The sequence below is a fragment of the Rhinolophus hipposideros genome (assembly GCF_964194185.1).
Source record: "Rhinolophus hipposideros genome assembly, chromosome: 1".
Taxonomy (NCBI): Eukaryota; Metazoa; Chordata; class Mammalia; order Chiroptera; family Rhinolophidae; genus Rhinolophus; species Rhinolophus hipposideros.
This window is the reverse complement of record NC_138047.1, coordinates 33,765,756-33,793,166: the sequence shown is the minus strand read 5'-3', so window position 1 is coordinate 33,793,166 and position 27,411 is coordinate 33,765,756. Positions and strand designations below refer to the sequence as shown.

General features: G+C 34.3%; 1 protein-coding gene and 1 pseudogene across 3 annotated transcripts in view; both read right to left on the bottom strand.

Moving 5' to 3' along the window:
* Positions 1-27,411, bottom strand: part of KCTD8 (potassium channel tetramerization domain containing 8) — a 249,946-nt gene that overhangs the window by 107,998 nt on the left and 114,537 nt on the right. The gene's annotated exons all lie outside the window — the stretch shown is intronic.
* Positions 9,730-10,269, bottom strand: LOC308503099 (large ribosomal subunit protein uL22-like; annotated as a pseudogene). The gene has a single exon. The product of its transcript is annotated as a large ribosomal subunit protein uL22-like (transcript).

Sequence of the window (27,411 nt, the reverse complement as noted above, 5' to 3'; positions counted from 1 at the left end):
CAGACCTCATACAGTAAATTCCTTTTATTGCACATATTGTAACTGATGTATCCATATCTGAGCCTGCCATTCAACTCAACTTGTGGTGGTCAAGAACCATCTTCATTATTTCTTTCCCTTCACAAGGAGCACTGTGTCTGGTACAGGGTATGTCAGTGTTCAACAAGACATGTGTGGAATGAGAGTTACAATGGACAATATACACAAAAAGATTCATATTCAAGCAATATACATGAAGATGGTGCAGGAATAATAAAAGGGCACTGGTTCAAAGGTGCTCTTTCTCTGCGCTTACATGGAGATTTAAAGTGCCCTTCTAAGTCCACTGAAGCTAAAGACCCCTTTGTTCCTCACAGTCTCCCAGGGATTCTTCATTTTTGGAATTAGAAGATGATAAGTTTCAGTTAAATATAATCACCTGAAAAGTATCTAGATTCCTGCAGGGAGGTGGCAAAGCCTCTATGTTTCCTCACATAACTCCCTCACACGAATGACCTGCCCTTCCTTTCATTTTTTTATAAAATAAAATTAAACAAAATGAATTAGGGGGCAAAGGGGGAAAACATCACCACTACCACTGGCTTTAGCGACAATAAGGTGTAAGTACTGAGGGTGCCAAAAAAGTTTATACACATTTTAATAAAGAAAAAAACTGTATTAAAATTGTAATACTCAATAATACTAATAACAAAAGATGAATACAAGTCACGTTTGACTTCTGCAATTACAAAAGGTGCTCAAAGTGGTTACCATCAGCGTTCAGACACTTCTGATTACGATGAACTACTGCTTGAGCAACACTGACCAAAGTGTCCACTAGTATATATTTTTTTGACAACCCTGGTATGATTAAAGTCACCTCAACAGAGGAGCTGACAGCCCTGCAGAAACAACAGGAAGTAGCTTCCTGTAGAACTTACTTAAAATGTGCTTCCTGATTGTCATCCTGACAGTCCCAATGTGAAACAAACTCCCCCAACTGACAGAAGTTTTTTTTTTTTTTTTTTAAGTATTGAGAATAACTATCAGCTTAGAGTTCCCACCCACTGGATCCAAGTGATAAAATGCTACCTTCTTAAAGACAGTTGAAAACATTTCTTGTCTAAATAAGTCTCATTGGATTGAGAAAAACAGAACACAACAGAGAGGTTAGACATGAAGTAAATATTTATTAAATAACAGCAAACAAAGTAATAAGGAAATTAACTTTTGAAAAAGTCATTTATCTCATGTATTCATAAATGGACAGCCTATAAAAGTGAAACCAACGTAAAAAACATACAATTGTAAAAAATTTAATTCCAAGTTTGTAATGTTATATATAAATGATGTATTGCAGAATTGTACACTTGAAACCTATGTAACTTTACTAACCATTGTCACCCCAATAAACTTTAATTTAAAAACAAAATGTAACTAATTTACTTAGTATTCTAAGGTTCTTTGAAAATTGCCATGTAGCTAGGTTAGAAACGTAAGCATTGCTAAAATTTATTTTAATGTACATTCGTTAGGTTTCATTTTCCCCATTTTAGAACTGAACACATGCTTGTGAAATTTATGAAAAAACAGAAAAGTCTGAAAAAGGATATAACACCACTAAGAACTGCATCATCTAAAGATAGGCACTGCTAAAATCCTTATCTAACACTGGAACAGATATTTGTAAGGGTCTTCTCAGTTTCATTTTGAAAAAACAACTCTTCCTTACTTCTCTTTAAAGAGTGGGTATCTCATGCTTTGCTGCCCACCAAGTCTTCTTTCATGTGGCAGCATTCTCACATAATGAAACTGCAGGATATTTCCAATAAAAGGTCAAAGTGAGGCAGCAAAATTAGTGGGCATTTTTTTTAAATAACTGACTCTTACCTACTTTTAATACATAATGGAAATTCAGAGTTGTCTTAAATGATCTATAGAGATGTAGAGTCACATTGCTTTGCATTATAATTAAGTCTTCCCATTTATGCGTAAATTGGAAGAGATTATAGTCCTCCAAAAGTCTGGTATTTATTAGAGACATAGTTTCTGTTTCAGTTTTTCTAATCATGATTTTTATTGCTAGTATTATACGATAATAAATGTAAAGCACCTTCCAAAATGAATTTAATTCTAATCACACTATCAGAACAAAAAAGATTGTATTAACATTTTTTATGAGAAAATTATTCTCTATATTGCCAACTCTTTTTAAATGAAAATGTATTTGAAATATTCTATTAAGTGATGCAGAAAATAATCAACTTTGCAATCTGATTTCAACAAGGGAAAATACTGTCATATGTAATAAAACACACACAAAAATTATTAAATGACCTTTTGAAAAAGTCATTTACCTTATCTAAATTGTAGGTTTTTTAAATGCTCAATTTAAACTTATCCTATGCTAGTAACATTATCAAAAAGGACCCCTAAATTTTAATTAATTTTCTTGAAAAGGCCAGAAGAAATCAAAAGTTCTTTAAATTAGCAATTTTTTAGTGGGAAGAGTATATAGTGCTTCAAAATCATAGCTGCAAGACAAATATAAATTCAAGTTTCAAATCAATAAAACAACATGTATGGAGTCACATTGATAAAACTTTACATAACACCTAGCTGTCGCGGAGCATATCTAATCAGTCCAGCCTCCAACACTGTCTTGTGTACTAAGAACTCTACTTATCAAATTTGAAGCACCTGAATTTTGACTTTACCTATAAATATCACCAAGTGACCACCTATATCCCCAATTCTATAAGTATCCATTTCCCCCCATTAAAGCCTTTTTGGTTTTACTAAGCCCAAGAATGAAACAAAACATAAGGAAAGGTGGGTGAGTGATATACAGATCACTCTAGATGACATAGGATTGAGATGTCTGAAATACAGAACAAGCTTAATAAATATCTATTGATTGAGAAATCATGTAATCAATCAATAGTATTTGTGAGGAGAAGTAGAAGGCCTGCATTTTAAAAATGTTTTCTCTAAACTTTTGACCACTTGAAGCATCATTGGGGTCAATAAACTCCTTTACAGCAAACTCCAGATACAACATCATTGATTATTCCTAGCTCAATGATAATGAGTAAGAAAAAGTGACAATAAATTTAATAAAAGTCAAAAACTATTTGAAAGCAGCCTCAGTGAATGGAAGATTTGTCTGAAAGGATAGAGAAATTCATGTGTTGGGGCCTAGATCAGACTTAAACTCGTAAAGTGACTTCTCTTTATTTTGCTTCCCCTTTGAAATGGTGGTTAATAATAGTTAATAAAGGTAAAGATGGTTAACCATGACTTCCACATTTACAAGAACTTCTAGACTCTACTCTGAATTTCTACATGTCTCCCCAGATCCAAAGCCTGTGGCTTTTTCTAATATACTTTAAACATCTTCACATGTTGTTATCAAAAATGGTATCATTTGAATTTGTCTCTTTAGTTCATGCTTTGCCAGTTGCAAAGACCATGTAGTCAAAGTAATTTAAAACAAATGTTTTCACAAGTTCGAATATGGAGGCTGAGATCATAAAGTTCTCCATACTCCTATGACTCAAAGTATAATCTATAGACAGCCATTACCCGGAAGATTGCTAAAAATGCAGTCTCCTGCTCACCCTGAACCTATACATCAGAAACCTATACATTTGACAGGATGACTAGGTAATTCATAGGCATGTCAAAGTTCAAGAACATTGGTTTGTAGAATACATTTTCATCTACTGTTATATCTATAGGAAGAATCATGTGGAATACTAACATGATCAGGGCATAGTGTTGGAAGAAATTAATTTATTAGAAAATGGAATCAAGATTCTTAAAGATCTGGATCGTCCAAAACCCGGCTCAACACCAATACATGGCTACTTTTTGTTAAATGGACTACTATGTGCTGTTCACAATGCTAGGTGGTCTTTTTGTGTGTTGTTTTCTTGTTTTTTTCTGTCACAAAAAGCCAATGCAGCAAATGTTACTAACCCTATTTTACAGGTAACAAAAAGCGAAAGGCAAAAAATTTAAGCAAAATTGGCCTAAAATTCCATCCTGTTTGATTCTAAAAGCCCTGTGTTCTCTTCACGATGTACCTTGTATTTTAGATTTAAAAAATTTTATCCATCTGTAAGAAGACTAAGCTGAATGGTAATTCATGTAAAAAAGACCTGAGAATTGTAATAGGCAATAAATATAATCAAGTAAATAGTGCAATGTAACACTTAAAATTACATATGCACCCTTAGAAAAACCATGCCCATATTTTGGCAGAATCACCAAACCAGGCCCTATCTTCAGCATTATTTTAGTTCCAGAGCTACATTTTAAAAAGTTGCCTTAGATATTGAGTTTGGGCATATGTAATGAAAACCATAACAAAAAACCTCAAACAAGTTTGGTGAATTCTTTTTCTCTCATATCAAGAGCAATTTAGAGATAGGCAATTTAAAGATGGCATGCCAGTTCCAGTGTCATAGAGGATCTACTGTCTTTTGATCTTTCTGCTCAGCCATTCTTAACAAGTGTTTGTTGCCTCATTAACACGAGATGACTGCTCTACCTACCTCTTGCTTCTGAATTACAGACAGTAAGAAGGAGAAGGGTAAAAGGAAAAGGTCCATTAATGCGAGTCAATCCCTGTGTACAGGCGTTTTCATGTAAAATATATCTAACATTTTCTGGTTAATGTGACTGGCCATAAGTGAGCCAGTCAACAGCTGTCTCAGGGAGCTAAGAAATGTGTATTTTATTGCATTTGTTTCCAATAAAACTTGCCTTCTGTTAGTAAAGAAGAAAATGGATTTTAATGGGCAACTAGCGCTCGCTGCCACAGATCGTTAATAAAGGAGAAGAAAGAAAAGCAGAACAAGAAGCCTCTAATTAACAAATTAGATCATCTTTAGTAGAAGGCAAGCACCAGAACGATTTTTCAGGGATCTGAAAAAACAAAACATACAAAGAATGGTTAAAGGTACTGGGGACATTTCTACTTGAGAGAGTGACTTGATAGCTATCTTCAAAGACACGATAAATTATTTAACCATAGCAGTCATAAACAAGAACAATAATTAAGGGTTATAAAAAGACTGAATTGGGTTGAATATAAGGAAGGATATTTTACTAAGAGTTATACAATAAAAAACTGGCAAAGTCAGTGAAGAAGTCCCCCATCCTTAAATAATTTCATTACAGTCAGGGGGAATGTTTGTTGGGAATATTGTAGATGGTCTGGTTGTCTAGGAGGAAGATCAGATTAAGAGAAAGAAGAGGTCTTCCAAGCCCACGTTCAGGTTCTAGTAATGATGACCACATATTTTCATTGTATATCATTCTCAGAATTAATCAAATGTACAGAGGTAGAATTAAGTTAGCTCATCCATATCTATTGTCTAAAACGAGTCTATTATATTATGGGAAATGCCTAAACACTCTCACATTGTGAAGTCATCCCATACTTGTTTATGCATCATTATTTTCAAGAGGAATATTATTTTTAGAAAATAGTACAGCACCAAATGCACATTTTCAGTAAGTTTTGCCAAATAAGATAAATATATTTATTGAAGTTCAATATACTGTCATTGTGATGTCGGATTACAAACACAACCTTAAAAAAGCCTTAAAAAAATAAACCTGTGGGTTTATCACAAGATTACTTGCATTGTAATTTATTTTCTAATTAATTGCATAATTAAATTTCAAACCCCAAGAGAAAACTTTCTGATTCACAGTGCACATCAACCGATGGCTTTCATTATATCAACTAACATGATGAGCAAAGTAGAATTTTTCATGAAATAGGCCACAGTATGTACATAATTTTTTAATGCATAGTCTTATAGCCCAGGATAAGTCTATGTACCTAAATAAAATCTCTATTCAAAAATCCATAACATTAAAATAGTGTAGAAGTTCAGTGCATAATGTTAACGAGACTCAGACCAAAGACAGATTCATTAATTTTTAAAAAGTTAATATCATTTCTTTACAAACATGGAGATACAGCCACTGTAACAGTCACTATTGCTAATTTCCATATACAGAAATATATTTCTTGTCTGTTTTTCATATACCTGACTACTATTATATTTAGATGCAACATTTCCCCATTCAATGAAGGTGCTCTGTTATATGTAAGTCAGTGATTTACATTTATAAGTTAAATAAAACCTTCCATGGTCAAGATGAAAAAAGAACATTTAAGTGCATGTGATATCTCAAAGCTGGATATGACAACAAAACTTTCAAACTGATGTATTAAGGTAATATAATCAATCAACAAGTACTTGTTAAACACTAAATCAATGCCCACAGTAGAGATTAAATTTTAAAAAATATCTTTTCCCTTGAGAAAAGCAGAACCTGTTCCATATTCAAACAGTTCATTAAGAAGATTATCTAAATCTCATTCTCCTGGTTTAATAGAATGTATACTGTCATTAGAAGATAGAATGAGTCATATGTAAATAGGAAAGGAGGAAGTAAGAAAAAACAATGTAGAATTTGACCCATTCTGTGTTCAAGATCCATATGATGTAGTATCACAATATTTCATTCTGTGTGTATTTTAGTTTGATTATATGGTTACTTTTTTTTGATAAGGTTGTAATGGTTAAAAGGAGAGACATACTATTAAATGAGATCAAATATGCTTATATCTATGCACACATCTTATGTAATATTTATGGCTTCTCTCTTACCAAGTACTTTTAAAGATAAAAATCAAACTCAGATTGCAATTTGAAAATAAAGTAATACACTAATCAATAACAAAAAGTGCAGACTAACAAAAAATTCACTAAGACACTCAAAAACATTTAATCAAATATGAATACATGTTGAATGGCTGGCATGCATGTTTCACAGGTATAAATTAGAAACTCTAGGAGTTTGCCCCGAAACAGCACATTAATCCTAGTCTGAGCAGCAGTGATTGATATACAGGACCTAGAGGATATAATCGTGTTGAATAATGACCATAAGTGAATACAGGTCAGACAAATTATGTACATTTCCTTGATTCATCTTTGACAAACCAGACTGAAGAATTTAAATCTAACATTTAAAAGAAGGTATTTGAACAAAATGAATTTCAATTTCAAAACTTAGTTGCAATAACTTAAAAGTAATATTTTAGAGAATTTAAAGTCTTTTTGAAGTTATATGCCTTACAAATTGTATTGTTCTGAGTATCGACCATCTGGAAATCCAGTAAAATCTGTTGGCTATATTCAATTCTCTTACTCATAAAATATTCAGCAACTCATTCTGAATTATATAGCTCATTAGAATTATATAGCTGAGATAAAATGGAGCTAATTATGATTTTCAAAACGTTAGATAATAGGTTTCATTATACTATTCCCATAATTTTCCCAATTCTCAATATCTGATTTTTAAATATACTTATCCAATAATTGCATCCAATAATAATAATAATAATAATAATAATAATAATTTGAAGAACAGTTGTCTAACAGAGTATTGACTCTGATGGCAATCTGGTCATAGGATTTATACCATTTTGAGACTTCTAAGTCCTTGGAGAGACCCTTTAAAAAGAAAAAAACAAAACAAAAGGATTGTATATTCTTTAAAAGCATGGGGTATAGCGTTAGTAAATTAGAACCAGTTGAGAAGAAATATAATCTTTCTTGTTCATATGCACCACTTGGAAACACTTGACATTGTAGACAACAATTTGAATCTTAATTATCTGTAGCCCAATGAAATTAATGGATTGATAGTATAGATGGTTCTTATATAATGGAGACTTTGTGAATAATCTAGTTTTGAATATAAAAACAGCCTTAGTACATAATTCTAAACCAAGAAACACTAAGTGTAATGAAGTGTTGTTGAATTGGACTATTTTTAGTGTTATAGTAAAAAAGACAAGAGTGTTTATGAAATAATCAAAATATTATAAATGAGAATGAAAATACAAAATTTTTACACATTTGGCAAACTAAGGTGTAACATCCTCTAATAAGAGCTAAACCACTGATATTACTGGTTAATCACTTTCTGAAGAAAAAACATACTACTTCACTCTATAGGCTCTTTATCTTACTATAATATAAAAGTTTTAACTCTGAAATGTTTCATTTACCAGTCTTGGAAACATAACTGCACTATAAGATACAGTGATCAGATTCATGAGTAAACAAGAGGAGCTCCACATAATTAGTTACCATCAATGTGCAGAGACACTATAGATGTGATGAACACATTTCAATTATAAATCCTACTTTAATGTCTAGAAATCTTTTGATTTGATCCATCTCAATGTTGTAAGAAATTTATTTTTGCATGTGTGTGTGAGAGCACGTGAAATGATATATAAGCCAACTATTTTCTGGATTCAGTAGAAAAGATTAACCCTGATAAACCCTTCCCGCGGACTGGAATGTTAAGTATAGGTCACACCACTAGTTCTCCAAAGCAGAATTGTTCTATATCATCTTTCACAGACTTCTATACCCCACACCCATTTCTCACTCCTTTGTATTATTTTAATAGAGGTCTGAATTCCCACTTGGTGATATCGCTTGAGGTAAATAACTGTCTAAGATCTCTCCTTTAAAGACACAGAAAGGCCCTCAAATTCTTCCATAAATAACATTCTAACTAATGTCTTAAAATCAGAGACATGAACAGCCTTTATTTCTAATATCCTCTTTCTCCCATCATTTTCCTCTTCCAAAATGTTCAAAACGATTTTATACCCACAGTTCAAATGACAATAGAGACAATATCTGCAATAAGTTCTCTATCTCCATTACTCCTATTTTACATAGTGTTGCTTTAATCTTCAAATCATTTTCCATGGTAATAAGAGAAGCTTTTTTCACACGAAAGTAGATAATCATTCTATTATATCCAAATCAGTCAGATGAAAATGAAAATTGCTCACTCAACTCCAAACCATATTTACATATAGCAAATAATGTTATCCACTTTAACTTTATTATAAAGAAGTTATATTTTGAACTATAAGGGTCAACATCAGATACCATGGTATTTTCACGGCAATGTAGGAACACCCATTCCTTTTGCCAATGAGATAGAGAGCCTGTGGTTACAATTGTGGTACCCAAGTGAACACATACAGTATTTAACATTCAGCAAAACAGCATTTCTAAACCAATCCAAAGGGAGGAGGGGATAATAAACAAAAGTGCTTTAGAGTATGAAGCTGAGATGCAAATAATTCAAGATCTGCAAAACGAAAGGCCAAATTAATTTATTTTCCACTCTAAACCCCTAAATTGTATTATAAAAGCTGAATGCTATATTTTCATTTCCCTGGGTTTCCTCATTGTCATTATCTAATCCCATGTCATTATCAAAGACGATACATAATCAGACTGAGTAACTGAAGGACTGAAGGGGACCTGTAGTTATAATCAGACTGCTCACTCAATTTGTAAACACCTATCAGAAACAAAGCATCATAATTTTTCTATATGTGTCGCCTTCCTCTCTCATTTCTAAAACCCACATTCTCTTTTGAATTTTAGAAGTCTTGATGTATGATTAGTTAGACAAAGTTTGAGCGTGGAAGAAGTATATCTTCAGATTTTGAAGGAGTTAAATCTTGTAAAATGAAAACGTTCTCCAAACATTTTTCAAATGAACTCTATAGATCCTTGGGAGCTCCTTAAGAGTGGAGGGACTGCTGTTTTTGTTTCTTTGTTTGTTTGTTTGTTTGTTTTAACTTTTATTCACATTTATTTGATGCTGAATTTACTCTCAGGCCATAAGATTTTGTTTCTTCAGTCTCTTCTGGGAGATCTTTTTCTTCTGCACAACCTTCTCTTCTGGTTTAGGAACAATCTCTTTTTCAGGACCATGTCAGTGTGGCAGGGAGAGCTCACGTATGGGTTAATAGCCCGTGATCTCCGTAAGTTCTGCGCTGCATCCTGGGAGCTTTGGTCACCTGTGTGCTCAGTGACCAGAGAGTGTACATCTAAACCCTTAAGTGCAGCATTCCTCTCTGCATTTTTAAGCATGTGCAGCAAAAATTCTGCTCTCGTTTTGGGCCACTGACCCTGCGTCCAGCCCCACTGTTTGACCTGGGCTTACCTACCAGTTCCACCACTGTAGCGACGGAATGGCACACATTGCTCTGTAACGTGACATCCTTTAGGTACTTGGTGGCTTTTTGGATATGCATATCCTTTATGGCCTGGGCAGTTTCATGAGTGTTCTTAAAGTGAACACACACAGATTTGAACCTCTTGATTTACATGATTTTGTGGGGTTCTCTGGGTCAAGCGAATAACGAACCATTTTCAAAGGTCACTTCAGGCTGCTTTCGGGAAAAAGGGTGAGTGTTTTAACTATCTTTGTTTCTCAGTACACATGTCAGTGCTCAATAAGTGGGGTTTCAAAGCCAGGTAACTCACCTGAATGAACTATTAAATAGAAATGAATAGACTTCCTAATCACAACTGCAAACAGAAAGGTCTTTCAATTGAGAACTTGAATTACTGGGATCAACAATCTGTTATCATTTTAGGTTACAATAAAGACATATGATTAATACTGATGTTTTCGTTTTCTCCTTTCAATCGTTCACTCACTGTTCAATACAACAGTAAACACCAAGGCATAAAACTTAAACAAACAAACAAAAAGCAATAGAGAAGACATAACTACTACATGAATACAGAATTAACTTCTAAATGCACTTGATGCACCTAGAAAGTAAAGTTTACATTTTATGCAGATGTATAAAGAAAGCATTACTTATACCCACTCTCTGTCGCCTTTAAGAATGAAGGTTGATATGCATCCCTCAGTGCTTTTCTTGATGGATAAATATATGTGTTTTCATACACACGCATTGTAGACTGATTATTTGATTCTTTTATTTGTTGTTGGTATTTTGTATATTAAATACTGTGTGTGGGAAGACAAAAGGGTTTGTTCAATGAATGATCTAGGTACTTTCTTGAAATTGCCTGGCAATGAACTAGCTGGGACCAGGGTTTTCTTCCTCTCCCACCAAGGAGTGCTGTGTAAGACCTTAATTTTCCCCAAAGTCTGAAGTTGGCAAGCAGCTAGCATTGTCCATACTCCATTACTAGCTGATATCCTGAATCGGATTATTTTTCCAAACTCAGATTGTTTTCTACCATTTTTGAGGTCACTTTCACATCTTTCTCACATAAAATGAGAGCACCAAGGTCATGGGTCACTTTCTTGTAACATAGCCCTACGGTGTGCCCAGCTGTGCCAAGCTCAAGCATGCTCTCTGCAGAATTCCAAGAAAACTGGGGACTTTTATCTGTGATTGCCCCGTGAGCTCCAGTAAGAGCAAGGTGACACTTTACTAGTGTGTGCCCCCCAAACTCTACATCAGTGGCATCAAATGTGAGGTGAGTACCACTACTTTGTGCATGTCAAAAGCATTTCACTGAGCCCACAAAGGGGATTTAAAGCAGTGAAAGCAGTGACTGTTACCAGGAGAAGCAGGTAACAGTCAGATAAGGTAAATCAGTGCCTCTCCATTCTCCCTCTAAAACTCCTTTAAGACACATCACACTTTTCTGATTTCGTTTTCTTGTCATTTAATTTTCCTCACAATTTTTATCTCTGTTTCTTTTTTGTCTAAATTCTCAGATTTCCTTGATTTCTTTCTTTCAGATGACTTGCTGCTCTTGTCTAATTTCTTCCATCTGTAAACTTAATTATGTCCCTTTTTACCACTGAGACTTCAACTGTCCTTTTTATTTCCATACTCATTTAAAAGTTTCAAATTATTTTTTCCAGTAAAGCAATTTACACCTAAATCTTTAGAAGGACCATTATAATTACTTTAAGTTTTCTTTTTTTCTCTGAGTTATCTCTAATTCCTCAGGGTTGGTTTTTCTTATAGTTTTTCTCTTGGTTCTTCTCTTTGATGATACTGATTTTTTTCAGATGACACATAGCCTACTGTTGTCCATTCATAAAAATAAATGAAGAACTATATTAACTAGTATATGTGTGTGTAAGGTTTGTTTTCTCGCCAGTTGTGTGTGTCTCTTCTAAGTGATCTCTCTTGAATTGGAAGACCAACTTCAATTTTTATATACATACTTGAGTATGCCAAAAGGTAATATTTCTATAGGTTGCATGGATAAGAAACAGGAAGTCAGACACCTACACTTGCAAGAGTGAGGAGTAAGTAATTTGGAAGTGGAGAGACTTCCTCTTACTACTGGATGAAACTATGTTAAATATGTTTATCTCTCTCCTTGTTTTTTGTTTGTTTATTTGTTTGTTTGGGGTTCTTTTTTGTTTTGCTATTTTGTTGTGTTGTGTATTGTTTTGTGGATCTGAGGCAGGAGTTGACAAACATAACAAAAACTTATCAGAACAAGCCATGCTCCTTTATTCACATATTGCTACTTTCATGCTATAATGACAGAGTTGAGTAATTGCAACACAAGACTATATAGCCTGCAAAACCTAAAATATTTACTATGTGGTCCTCTGTCTAAAAAGTTTGCCAACCTCTTGTCTAGAGTACCCTTAAGCTCTGTGATAATCCTTTCTCATCCTCTAATACTCTCACTAGTATCTGTGCTCAGGTAGGTCACTTGCTGTACTTAGGGAAGAATTCTCAGTATTATCTTGATGTCAAAAACTGCAATTGCTAGATACTTGGTTTATAACAGGAAGAGGAAAGAAAGGCACCTATCTCAGGTATTATAAAGGTGTTTATTTAATAAATTACCTGGTTGATTGTCAATGGTCTTTGTATTTGTTGACTTTGAACCTGGAGGATCTCTGGACTTCCTTGGGAAGTCCCTGCTTATCTCTGATGTCTGCAGTATATTCCATATCAGTGAAATGCTATCTGCTTTCTATATGCCAACTTTCATAAACTATCCGATTCACTATTGGCATAAATTATTTCTTATTTTATTATCATTATAATTGTATGTTCTGTTTTTTCATGAAATTTCTGATAGACCCATAAAATCTTTGGGAACAAGTAAGCTAGACTCTTATGCTCAAGCCATCATCTAATACATAAAACTCCAAAAGAAGAAAAAGTTTTACAAGCAGGAATAATCAATATTGCTAAATACCGCAGAGACTTCAAGTGAGATGTGGGTGGAAAAGTGGCTCTAGATATAGAAACAAGGAAGTCATTGGTTACCTTGGAGACAGTACATTAAGTGGAGTAGTGGGGGAAGAGGGCAGAGAGCAGTAGCTTGGGGAATGACTGAGATTTGAAGGAAGAGATACAGTGATCTTATACAACAGTCTAGTGTTTGTGAAGGAAAAGAGAGAAATAGATAGGCTGGTTGGAAATGTGTGATTAAATTGTGAACCTTTGTTTGCTTGTCTATTGCTGTGTTGCTTTTCCTTTTTAAGACAGAAGTGAACACATCAAACTTAAAATCCAGTGGAAAAAAATTAGAGACAGAGATATTTTAGTTGAAGAAAGAGAGAGCGAGGGAGAGGGAATCAGGAAATGTATTCTTGAAGAGGCAGAAAAGAATATCCTGGGCACAAATGGCAGAACTTACTTTAGGTAAAATGGTAGACAGGAGAGGAGGAAAGAATGGGTGTGGATACAATCTAGAGATTGATATTATAGCAGTTGGTCATAAAAATTCATCCTATCACTCCTATTTTCTATGTGAGGTACCAACTGTCAATGTACGTTAGGTGTTAGCTAACTTAATTAGTAAATTCAGAGAGGGTTGGAATAGCTGCCATAGATAATGTAAGAAAGAGATAATTTGGATAACACTGAAGTATTGAGGAAGTATTAACTAAGTATTAATAAGGATGGGTATCATTCTTTTGTAGTAAAACAAGCTTCGGTTTGAAAATTTCTATAACAGCTTTCCACAATCAAAGTAAAGGTACAGAAAAATCATACAGTTGGATTTATCTAGACTTGGGGTTTTACCCAGTAAGGAACTGGGAGATTAACTGAAGAGATTAACTGAAATTTGACCATGATGTTTAAGAATATGAAGGAAGTAAAAATAGGAGGTAACTGAAAGAGAAAACGTAGAGGCGTTAGGGACTGTGTTCTTTTGTGGTCAAAATTCAAGATAGTGTAAAACACGGAGTGCAAGAGTTGTAGGTAAAGAAGCTATGATTAGAGAGCAAAATGTTTCAATTGAAAATAGAGGCAAGAGCTATAGGTAAAGAAGTTAGGATTAGAGAGTAAAATGTTTCGATTTAAAATAATAGAAGTAAGCACTTCTATGTCAAGATACACCCTTTGTGTAGTTGTGGAGATGAATTTCCTAATTAAATTCTCACATCAAGTTGAAGAATTATTGTTCACTAGAGAATAACAGTTCTATGCCCTATTCCCATCAAGCATCAAATCCTGGAGGAAGTCACTCTTATCCCTTCCTATACTTTCTGTGCATCCTTTCAGACACAATTTCACATAAAGAAAATGACCACTTTGTGGAAAAGTCTGGATGACCCCTGATGAGGAGGAAATTTTTTATTTGCAACTAATTTCTTTCGAGTGCACTTAGAAAAGGAGCTTTCAGAATTTTCTTGAAAAGAAATCTCACTTTAGTTTCTGGTAGTGCCGTAAATTACAAGAATACATGTCATGATTCAGATATATAGCTATACCTAGTCATTGATATGTTTTTCCTGTGAGTTAAGGCTTCATCTATTTTGGTGGTATAGCGAGATTCACTGAAAAATAGACCTCACCCAATAAATCATTTTTATTTTGGAAGCACAATTACAGACTTAGAAGTAAGTCTCTGCTAGAATTCATTTTCAGGAAAAGTTTGGAAATTGAAAGACTGGGATACGCAACAGTAAAGCAGTGGTTGTGTTGGAGACAATGGAGACAGTGTTAATGAATCTACAAATCCTTGAGCAACTGTTACTGGAAGAATAAATGAGAGGGAAATGAAATAAAATACACTGTTCACTACTACTGCTAAAAAAAAAATTAAAAACCTATCAATACCTCCTCTTTGTTAATGCACTTTAGTTGCCTTAAGACATTTCAAGAAGGCGAGCAAAGGGATAAGAGTAAAGTGACAGAAGAACCTGACAGTGAAACTAGGAGGCCTCGCAAAAAGGCCTTACCAGGGGGAAAGTCCTACATTTCTAGAATCTGTTCCATGCAAGCTCTTGCTTCATTTGTTCCATTTGTGTTGCAAAAGTGTCATTTGTGGCAGCTTTTACCATCCACCTTAGGTAAATACTTCCTACCTTTTTAGCCAATCACTTCACTCTGCTTATTTTCTTCACATCATTTATCATAATACCAGTTTTAATTGTACTCGCTTATTCTCACTATGTCTTCTCTTTAACCTCCATGTTTACCGTATGAGCAATTAGATCAGAAATAATGCTGTTTTATGTATAACTGTCCACCAAAGGCCTTACATACAGCATGCACTTGATTATCTTTTGCTGACTTAATTAATTTGCCATCCTCAGCTTTAGGATCACAGTCTTCCAAACGCTGCTGATAAGATTTACTGTGCTACTTAGGACTGTATTAGGCAACTGGAACTCTACAGTGGCTTATCCAAAGGGGTTGTTTTGTTTGTTTTGTTTTCCTATATAACAAAATGTTCAGAGCAAGTAGTTCAGGAAAGTTGTAACAGCTTTGCATTAATACTGTCCTGGGATCTTTTGATTTTTCTATTTTACCAGCCTGAGCATCTTACAAGAGAAGCTGGGAAATGTAGTTTTTGTTTATTTACTTAAGCTGGGAATATTAAAATATCAGGATTCTGTTAATAAGAAATAACTATGGGAAGAGAATTAACAGTCTCAAGTACACACTAAAATGTTTTCAATTGCTAAAAACAACAACAAAATCCATTGTCATCAGCCAAGTAGACTGTTCTACACAGGAAAGAAAATATTTATTAGAAGAAGGCCTGGAGAGCACTGAATTAGAACAAAGAGAGAGATCTTAATAAAATAAACGTTTAATGGCAGGATAAGGCAGCCTGATGTGTATGTATCCCCTATTGGAATGGCCTTTCCAAGGCCTTTTCCAAGGAGATAGGGATATTCAGTTTGTTCAAAAGGTATACTTGCTTAGACCATATTAGATTGACCGAGTCAATTCTTAATTCTAGGACCCTCTCTTTTCTCTACCTGATTTTCTGACTAACTTTCTTCTGATGGGCATATTCTTTCGTTTGATATTTTAATATATTCAATTAGATTAAGTTTAGTCTTGCAATTCAGGAAGCTAATCTTTCTCTCTAAGGAAACTTTGCATATCTCTGATCTGATACATTATGTGCTGACTTCACAGTTTAACTCTCAGAAAGCAATTTCATTTCCATTTTTTCTAAGTTCTCTTGAGATATTTCAGCATAATCATAAAATATTGACAAAGAATGTACGTTATAGGTTATACCTAGTTTGCAATCTAAAATTGACTAATAAATATTCACCATAAAATATCTTTCAAAGTTTAACTTTTCCTTCAGTTGCTCTTTGGCTAAATAATTACTCCTAATAGTATTTTAGGGACAAAATTTCTGCAAAAGTCCCAGTATTGATACTGGATTTCCTCTGGAGCTTTTGGTAAAAGTATTATTTTCTTAACTTAAGATTTCTAAAATTTCTGAATGTTTGATTGCTTAACATTCACTAACATATCACCAATTTGTTCTCTTTCTAAGAGTAAGGATTTGGAATCCAAATGTTCCAATTTCGGTGGACTTTACATTTATTAACTGTGATTTTAGACAACTCATTTGGCATCCCCAAACTTCATTTTCTTCATGTAGTGATATATCTGCCAAGCCTATCATATACCATTGTTTTAAAAATCAGATTGTATAGGCATGAGTATAAGTAAGGTGGATAAAATAATCTTGGTTAAGGAAAGAATTTCTAAGTGTTGTTTACCTCTACATTTCTAAAATTTGAGACCAAAGAACTATAAATACAATTGTCTGTTTGAATATACCCAATGCTGATATCTAGTCACAGCTTCTTCTCTAGAGGGTGGCAAAGAATTTGGATGTTTAAGCTGGGACACCTCAGGGGGTGTGTGTGTGTGTGTGTGTGTGTGTGTGTGTGTGTGTGTGTGTGATCCTTGAAAAAACAAGGGGACTCCAAGGTGAAGAGAATGGGTAAAGACTGCAGGTTGGGGTTGAGGACAAGTTCTCCTAGCACTGCCATATTCTAAAATAGAACTTTGAGGCATCCAAAAATTCTACATTTAAACCTGGCCTTCCAGGTTTTTATGAAAATATGTTGACCAAGGTATGAAGATAAAACCTGTTTTATTTAATAATTTGTTAATTTGATATACAACTTTAAATATTCACACATATATAGTATATAGTCTTGCCCCAGGCCTGCAAATGTTAGTGGCAGGCTTGCTTAGTCTTACTTTTTCCCCATACTTTGACAATATATATATATACAGCCCTACAGAAGGGTGTGTATCCTCATATTCTTAATTCATAGGAGATATAATCAACATATATGGCACAAGAAATTCAAAACAGGGCAGGAAGAAAATTGTGCAGATACAAGATACGCCTTTCATCTCTTTCAAAGAGTGGTGAGGGGAGGAAAATCTAGACTCAGTGTGTACTTCTCAAAATAGAATCTTCGAATATAAGGGGAAAACAAAAGTAAAGAAGGGAACATTGTGCAAATGGCACATTCAAGATGTGCTCTGAAACATTCAGTTTGAAATGCTTATCTCTTGGAGCTCCAGTTGGGCAATCGGTTAGCGTGTGGTACTTATATAAAATGCTTATCCCTGGTAGACCAATGCTTTTTCTCTTATGTTCACAAGTCTGTACTGATTTAGTCTTTTGTTTGTTTTACTTGTTAAGTAAGCATCTTCCAAGTTTGATGAGCCTTTTGCGAACTTTTAACATACACCACATATTTTGGGGTCATTGTTTCCTTCATGAATAATAGCATACCCTGTTTCCCCGTAAATAAGACCTAGATAAACAAGCAGCTCTAATGCGTCTTTTGGAGCAAAGTTTTGCTCCACCGTAGCACCAATCACAGGATTGTGTGTGTGTATGTGTGAGTGTGTGCATGTGTATTTTGGTAGCTGTCTACACAGTCTAGATTGATTTTTTCTAAAAAACAAGATTCCATTTTTTGCTATATGCCTTGAATCCCTATGGACTTATAATTTTGAGTAAAGCAGTTTGATTTGGTGAACGGGATTACCTAGAGCCGTCACTATTAAAAAGAAATGCAGGTCTATTTGCATATATTTTACTTACCCACAGGGTTTGGAGCCTGAACTACCAAGATATTATAATTGCCTCCACTGTCCATTGTATTTGTTTAAACGATTTAAAGCATAAGCATACTTTTATTTTTCAAAAATTAAATCATCTTTTTTTTTTTTTTTTGTATAAACAGGTTCTGTCTGTCTTCCTCTGCTTTATGCCCTAGTTGTTTGTCCAGTTATCTTTCTCCCTCCTTGTTATTTACTATGTGCGGCCATGACTGATACTCTGTCTTTCTAGTATCTGAACATTTGAAAGCAGGCTGTTTTCCAGAAAGAAAACATGGGAACATGCACGAGTAACAGGTATTGTGACAGTGAAATTAACCATCTTGTATTCTTTGTCCCTTTATTCTTCCAAATGAGAAAACTAATCTTGTTATGTAAGAATCCATTACTTCATCTACTCATCAGCTATCTCTGACATGCTCCAGTTGGCTTTCAGTTTGGAAATAAAATTACACAAGGATGAAAATGAAACCTGCTTCAGAACATTTTCAGGAAAGATTTGTTCCTCTAACGAGCTTTTTGCCAAAAGATATGGTTTTTAATTTGTGAGAAAATAAAAATGCAATTCAAACATGTGAAGTGTAAAAAGTCACGGGTCAAAAGACTCTTATTTTTATAGCAAGGAAGTTCAAACTCCATATGAAGTGGAATTGCAAACACATTTTTTGCTGTGATTTACCTCTAACAGTTTGGGCAATTCATCTGAAAATACCTTAAAAGATGTTTTGATATGTCAGTTTTTCATGCATGTTAGTCTCAGCAGCCAAATTTTTTTCCCAAGAATTAAGCACCTTAACTTTAGCCTCATCATCTCTATTTCCTTGTAATTATAGGTCTCTGTTTTACATTTTCTGGCAAATAAAATATTTCTTAATTCATACATGGGGTAATTAACAATGTTTGCATAATGTTCTCCACAGTAGCTCTGGTTTCAAGAGTTTATAAATATTGGAACTGAGAGCAAACCCTAAGGATACCAGAAAATAATCAAGGCTCAGATAGAACACAGCAGTCTGAGATAAAGTTACTTATTATCATTAATATTATTACTATGATTATTATTTTATTTAAATATTTACAGAAGGTGGGGATTAAGAATTCTCCGTCTCTGGAGATAAACTCTCTGTGTTCACATCCTAGCTTCACCACTACCTAGCTGTGTGATCTTGGCCATATCAGTCAATATATTTATGTCTCCTCTGTTGAACTAGGGGTGGGTTGGTGTGGGGGATGAAATTCCTAACCATAGAGCTGTGCTGAAGATTCAATGAATCACTACAAAGAGCCGTCATTTACGGAGCACTTGCTTTGTGTCTGTCACTATTCTAAGCAATGTATAATACAAAAAGAAAAACTTTTAAAGTATTAATTTTCAAAGCACACTAGGAATTTAGGCACTCTTTCAGGGATACTTCTTTTAAAAGAAAGCAATGTCGCTATCTCACATCAAGTACTAATTTTATGTTTTACTAGAAGTTAACTGACCTTGTATTCATTTTCAAATACAAACACATAATAATTAGAATTATCACTTTTGCAGAAGGCAGTTTGCATGAAGCATCAACATAAAAATAAACCACACAGCTGTTACATTTGTGAATAGCATTGGCAACCAAGTTGTAATTGACTTATTTTTAAAGGATCTTCCCTACCACCAACAAAATGTTTGTTTCTGACTCCAGTAAATGCATTTGAACTAGGAAGACATCTTTGCACAACAGAGATTTGCACGACTACTTTGTTAATACATACTCGTAAGCAATCCCAGTGATTTGGCCTCTACTCCATGTATCTTCTTTTAACTTACGGAAATTTTCACTCTACACATGCATCTGCCAAAGGTACAGAGATTATTGCACACAGTTAAGTGCTCAGTACAAATAATTTTAGATAATTTTCCATTAGGGACACGAAACTCTTAACTATTCTGCACTAGCAAAGACCATGAGAGTCAAGCTGCTAAATAATCAGCGCCATCCATAGAATTGTTTTGAAGCTTCACCAAATGATAGATGTGGATGAACTAAGCTAAGGGAAATGGTCCCAGCTTTTATTGAGTCAAATCTTAACTACCACCCACACGCTACTTTGGAAAATCCATTAATTTTTTGAGAGCTGTGAGATTTACTTCATTATTGACTGTCAGTGGAGACCGAGTTTGCCTGTCACTCCTTCGGAGCTAAGGGGAAGAACATAGAGAAAAGAGAATTGAGTTCTGGTCCCCATTCTGTCCTTACTTAGCTGACATACTGTGCAAGGGTTGTATTCTCCCAGGATTTTTATTTTTTCATCTACACAGTGACACAAAACAACTCTCTTATGGTCTTGCTGAATTTGGGGGTTATGGTTAAGTACCACAAGTGACAGTAGTAACAGTGTTCCTTTTGCAACATTATATCAGAAGTAGATAACACCTTAGTGTCTTGAGCTAGTTAATGGGTTTCAATATTATTAACAAATGTTCTACTTTTTTTTAGTTTAGAAAATAATCTATTCTTTCCCTTTTAAAACCTGTTCTATTTTAAACTTGTTAAGATTTGAAAAAAAATGATCATTCACAAATCAATTGCATTTTTGGCAAAAATTGTCTTTTAGTATTGTGAAAACTTTAAGAAAACAGAAAAAGCTCTTCTGTCATTTTACACATTTTTTAATAGCTTTGCATTACTTTCTTTCCTGATTCTTTTTAGAGGGTCTCTCTGTAAGCACAGCTTTCAATAACATCAAGGTGAGACGGATTGGGCATGGATCTGAACCAAGTCCCTCATGGATTGCCCCTGGCTTGGTCGGGTCTGACCACGTGACCGAGTGAGTCCTTCAACCTGTCTAGCCTCAGCTGCCCCACATGCAGCGAAAAACGAACAAGTGGGAAAGTGTCTCACTCCTGGAAGGGAACCAGCAACACCGTTATCAACCAGGACCTTGCAAGCAAGGCAGACTCTCAGGCCCCAGGCCAACTTGCTGAATCAGAACCGACACTTCAACAAAATCCTCAAGTGATTCCTATTAAACTGAAAAGGATGTTCAAAGGATGAAGTTTGATGACTACCACAGTAGTTTGTAAATTGTAAAGCTCTATAGATATGTAACACACCCATTATTCTCATACTCTTAATTCTAATCAGAGATACAATTAACCCTTAGCTTGCTCTGTGCAGATTATAACACAAGCATCCAACACAAACCTTTGCACTAAATTATAGCAATTAATATAAATTTATTTAATGAAAAACAAAAGTGAGCTGAGAATATAGAGCACCTGTTCTAAATGTAATATTAATAACAGTCTATCAGCATAATTTTCTTCAGTAACAAAGGACTCAAATCACTGATTTTGGTTTCTCAATATCATGTAGCCCACATGGGTAGGTGGTGACAGTCAGTGGAGAAGAAAGGTAGATATTAAAATGTAATTAAAATCACTACTGTGTCTTGTACAAGACATATAGGGAAACATTCACATAGCATGCACTAAATCTGGAAATCATTTTTAATTGTTCAAATAAATCACCTTCTATATATCTTGGAATAAGCTTGTCCATATAAAATTTAAATTTGACCTCATAGATTTTAGATAACAGGAGACAACAGTGAGCATAATAGTGAGTCAATACTGTTGGAATTTCCCAGGAATACCATGAGAAACATATTGTGAAATCTCATGTCTCAAATACCTCACAACCTGACTGCTGCCTATACTTTATGTTCTATATAGAAAAGCCCCCCAAAAAATAAAAAAAAGAAAAAAGAAAAAAAATAAAAAAAAATAAAAAAAAAAGAAAAGCCCCAACAGTTCAAGAAAAAAAATGTGCATAAGCCTGACAGCTTTTCCTATTGTCATTCTATTTTTCAGTACAACTAAAAGCCTCCTGTTTCAGATTAGATATGTCTGAATCACAGTATGTAGGTGGATCGTTTGGTTAGTCTTCCAGCCATCAGTAATACGCTGTTACAATTCCCTGTGAGATTTACAAATGTGGGTCATACCTGAGGTGGATATTTCATTTACAACAATTATACTCACACTGACTATTAGCTTGAAACCTCAGGCTAATGCTCTCCCTACTTTTTTATAACACTGCTACTAGATCATGCTGGTGTTTTATTTAGGCCTGCCCTTCTCAAATACATCGATTTCTCTTACTTTGTGAATTTTTAGAAAAGTTTGTATTTCTGGAATTTAGTTTCACACCTCAGTTTTCATTAGTGCTTTGTTATTCATAGGTGTTGTCCAGGAACTTATCTATTTTTGTGGGGCTCCAGCCCATCTTTGCAATACCTTTTATGATATAAACAAACAAACAAACAAACAAACAGAAAACACTAAGTAGTTAATTGTGGTATGCATTATGGAGAAAAAAAATTAGAATCCAAATTCATAGAGACCTGGATATAAATCAGTCTGACAGTCTTACCAGAAGTGTGAACTTGAGTGAAATTACCTAATCTCTCTGAGCCCCAGTGAATATGTCTACATATTATATATGAAAAAAATGGCCAGCAAAAAGGTTGCTATGAAAATTAAATGATGCAATATATGCAAGGCATACGGTACACAGTAAATGCAGGTACTCAGTTTCATACGCGGGTTGGTGGTGATGATGACGATGGCCTCAATGATGGCAAAGACAATGTGGCAATTATGGTGATTCAGAGCTTCCATCACTTTTCTCTTTGAGCCAAAGAAAGGAGGTCTTTGGCACAAATATATTATCCTAGAGCAGAGAGGAAGCATACTGCTTGTGGCACTGGCGCTCCTACTCATCCTCAGCACATGTCATTAAGGCAGAACAGATGCTTTATGATAAGATAGGATAATTTTCAGTTTTCATGATTACATATGTTAAACATTTTCATCAGTGGAGAAATTGTTGTAGATGCCAGGAACACTGCAAACTGAGAAGGCATGATAACTTCACATGACTTCTAAAGAATGTCCAGGAAAAATTAAAATTGAAAAAAAAAATTTACATTTTGTAGCTCTGTTTCTTCTCAGTTTGGCAAAAGATTTTTGATAAAAAGAATAGCTCTGATAGTCAGGACTTAAATACATACTCTTAATTTTATATCTTCCAATAATGCCAAGAAAAAATGAGGACCAGAATATTAATTACATCCAGACACACTCAGAACTAAGGATATTTTAATTAAATGATGACAAGAATAAAATTAGCTTCTACATACTTTAACAACCATAGTGCTGTAAAATTATTTTCTTTTAGAAAAATATGTCCACTCAATATAATATTATTTTTTTAAATTTATTGGGGTGACAATTGTTAGTAAAATTACATAGATTTCAGGTGTACAATTCTGTATTACATCATCTATAAATCCCATTGTGTGTTCACCACCCAGAGTCAGTTCTCCTTTCATCACCATATATTTGATACCCCTTACCCTCATCTTCCACCCCCACCCCCCTTATCCTCTGGTAATATTCTTTATTCTATTATAAAGCACTGAAAAAAGGATTTGGATTCAGTAAAAAAACAGATAATACATAGGCTGTTAATGATGGAATAATCATATTCTTCTTTATAAAATGAATGTGACAGAATGCAAATTCAAATCAATCTGTAAACAAAACTCATTGTCATTTCTGAGCAGAACATTTATTGTTAACTTTTTTTGATTTTGGAAATGATAGCAATTTACAGAAGTCGTATGTCATATATATATATAGTCCTAAATATATGTGTGTGTACACACATATATATACACACACACATATATATATCACATATATATATATATATATATCACCTATATATGTAAGTATGTAACTATATGCAACTATACATATGTATGTATTTATACATATATTAGAGACAGAAAGAGAGAAAGTGAGAGAGATCCCCTGTTAGAATGCATGCAAATAACTATGATTCTAAAACCAATTTTCAAAAAGTTGATATAAGGCACAGATAATAAGTATTACATAGTTACTCCACAGAAACTAATATCTACCCTCAATTAATATATAGACAAAATTTATCTAAGATCATCAACGTTTAACGAACATAAAGTCTAATACAATATGCTTAAAAAATACTCTAGGGAGTCAGAAGCCCTAACTTTCAAGAACCATTCAATTATTTTCTAGTTACAGAATCTGGAGTAAGCCACCCATCTCCTACATTTCAGTATTCTTAATTATCATAGAAGAAGTTGAACTACATCAGCCAGTATTTTTCCAACTGGTCTTTTTAGCAGTTGACTCCTCTTTCTTTATCCTGTTTTATACAGAATTTCAGTGTGTTTCTGCTCTACTGCAGAAGCAGTGGATCTGCTCTGCTGCAATGAAGATGAGAGAAACATGGCTCAGCACCCCATCTGCTGCATATGGTTGTTATACAAATAGTTTAAACATTGTTTCAAATCAAGGATCTCCACTTCTAAATTATTAATCCCAAATCTACAAATTTCAGTCTTTCAATACAGAATGGAATATTATTCAATATTTTTATTCTCAGTAGAATTGTACAGCATAGAAGTGCTCAATAAATGATTATTGTCTTGAATGCCTTCATTTGCTATTCTACCTTATACTTATGCACTCTACTACTTCTTACAAAGCACTTGTACACAGTTTCTCATGTTTCTCATTATCTCGCTTCTTTTGCCATTAATGAAGTAAGCAAGGTAAGTATAAATGAAAGAGGAGTAGGCGCTTTCTCACTGTATTAGTTTTTCTCTTTAAAAAGAAATCTCAATAGTCAGGAAAAGACAATCCATTATACTAATTCCATCATGAATGATTCTTTTTTTATAGCACCACATATCACCCATGTTCCATATTCATATCACTCTTTCAGAAATGCCTTTCATTTTATATGATAGACCTGGGATTCTCACCCTTGGCACTATTGACATTTGAGTTTGGATAATTCTTAGTTGTGGGATGCTGTACTGTAAACTATAGCATGTTTACCAGCAACCCTGGCTCTTACCCTATACATTCCTTTTGTATTTCCCCCAGTTGTGACAACCAAAATTATCTTCAGACATTGTCAAATGTCCCTAGAGGGTCAAAATTAACCCCAGTTGAGAACCACTTGATAGAAAAACACTGAGACCAAATGCAGTGACCAATTTCATTTCAATATGTCTGCTAGATTCACAACTATTTGAACGATTGTCCAGATAAATAGAGAGTGATGCCATTCTTTTTCAATTTGTTTTTTTTTAAATGGCCCAAATAACCAAAAGAATCTACTGGAGCCTTCTCATTTTAATCATAAGGAGAGAGTAGAATGACTACCTCTTAGAATATACAGGTACTTTATTAGACCTTAAAAAACACTGTATCTCTTCACTGATGTTGAAGATAAAGATAGAAAATCTAATACAGAGACCAGGAGAGATATGAGGCCTATAATCAATACGAGTGTCACAAATTACATAGGATAGCAGACAGAAAATATTATGTGCTTGAATAAGTCACCAGCAAACCAAGTAAGACTTTTTTTGGACATGGTTTCAATAAAAATCTGGGCTACAGTCTTAAACTAAAGACATAACTCAGCACTGCTCAAATACTGTGCTTTGCCCACATCCTTCAGGTGATGCACAATAGTGCAAGGGCAGAGCTGAGCACAAGCTGGATGGACGTAACTAAGGACACATTTTCCATGATTACCTAGCAACAGGTTATACCTGACAATTCTGCAAGGAATGTCCTGATGACTGCTCATAACGGACCCTGTAACTCATTCATTTCTTCACACATTTATTAAGTGATCATTTTCTCTGGTAATATGGAAGTGATTAGAAGGCAAAGATAGGATGATGCAGCAGTTGAGCTAAGACTGTGATGCACTGAAGTCAATGAGACTAAGGACAAGAAGAGGGATTTCCTTTTGACAGAATAGGCTTAAAAATGAAATGCAAAATCATAAGGCGAATCCAAATGTAAAAAGGAGCAATGGCTACATTATTAGTTGCCAAAGAAATTAAGGAAAATAGGGTAAACCATTTTATATATTTAAAAATTAATACTCATAAAAAGATATAATAGTCATAATCGTTTATGCACTAAAAATGTTAGCAAACTGTATGGTGCAAAGGCAATTAGAAATATGAAATCAAACAAAATATAACTGTAGATTTTGCTACCCATTTAATACCAATGAAGATAGAAATTGGGACAGAATATAAAGAATAGATTTTAACACAATGGCAGTTTTTAATGTATCACCCATTGATGTAGTTGGCAAAATTGCCCAAATCTGGAAGACTGATACTACCAAATACTGGTGAGGATGTGAAGCAACTGGAAGCCTCATTCATTGATGATGGAAATGAAAAGTGGTACAGTCATTTTGGATGACAGTTTGTTAGTTTCTTACAAAAGGAAACATACTCTTACTATAAAATCCAGTAATTGTACTCTTTGGTATTTACCTAAAGGAGCTGAAAACTTATGTTGCATACAAAAACTTACACATTTATTGCAGCTTTATTCATAATTGCCAAAAACTTGAAAACAACCAAGAGGCTCTTTAGTAGATAAATTGATAAACTGTAGTACCTCCAGATAATGGAATATTATCAGCGCTAAAAGAAATGAGCTGTCAAGCCATGAAAAGACATAGAGGAACCTTAAATGCATATGACTAATGGAAAGAAGCCAGTCTGAAAAGCCTGCATACTGTATGATTTCAACTATATGACATTCTAGAAAAGGCAAAGCTATGGAGACAGTAAAACCATCAGTGGTTGCCAGGAGTTGGAGGGTGGTGGGGAGAGATGAATTGGCAGATGACAGAGGTTATGTAGGGCAGTGAAAACACTCTGCATGATAACCTAGTAATGGATACATGTCATTGTACATTTGTCCAAACCCACAGAGTGTACACCACCAAGAGTGAACCCTAATGTAAATTAGGAGTTTTGGATGATAATGATGTGTTGACATAGGTTCATTAATTGTAACATATATATCATTCTGGTGGGGAATGTTGATAAGGGGGGAACTTGTGCATTTATGGGGCCAGGAGATATATGGGAAACCTCTGTATCTCCCCCCTCAATTTTGCTGTAAACCTAAAACTGCTCTAAAAAAATAAGTTTATTTTAAAATTGCAACAGCATGGATGACTATGCTGAGCAAAACAAAATTAATACACAAGAGCATATCCTTATCTTATTATAAGAAGTCTCAAAACAGGCAAAACTGATCTGTGGTG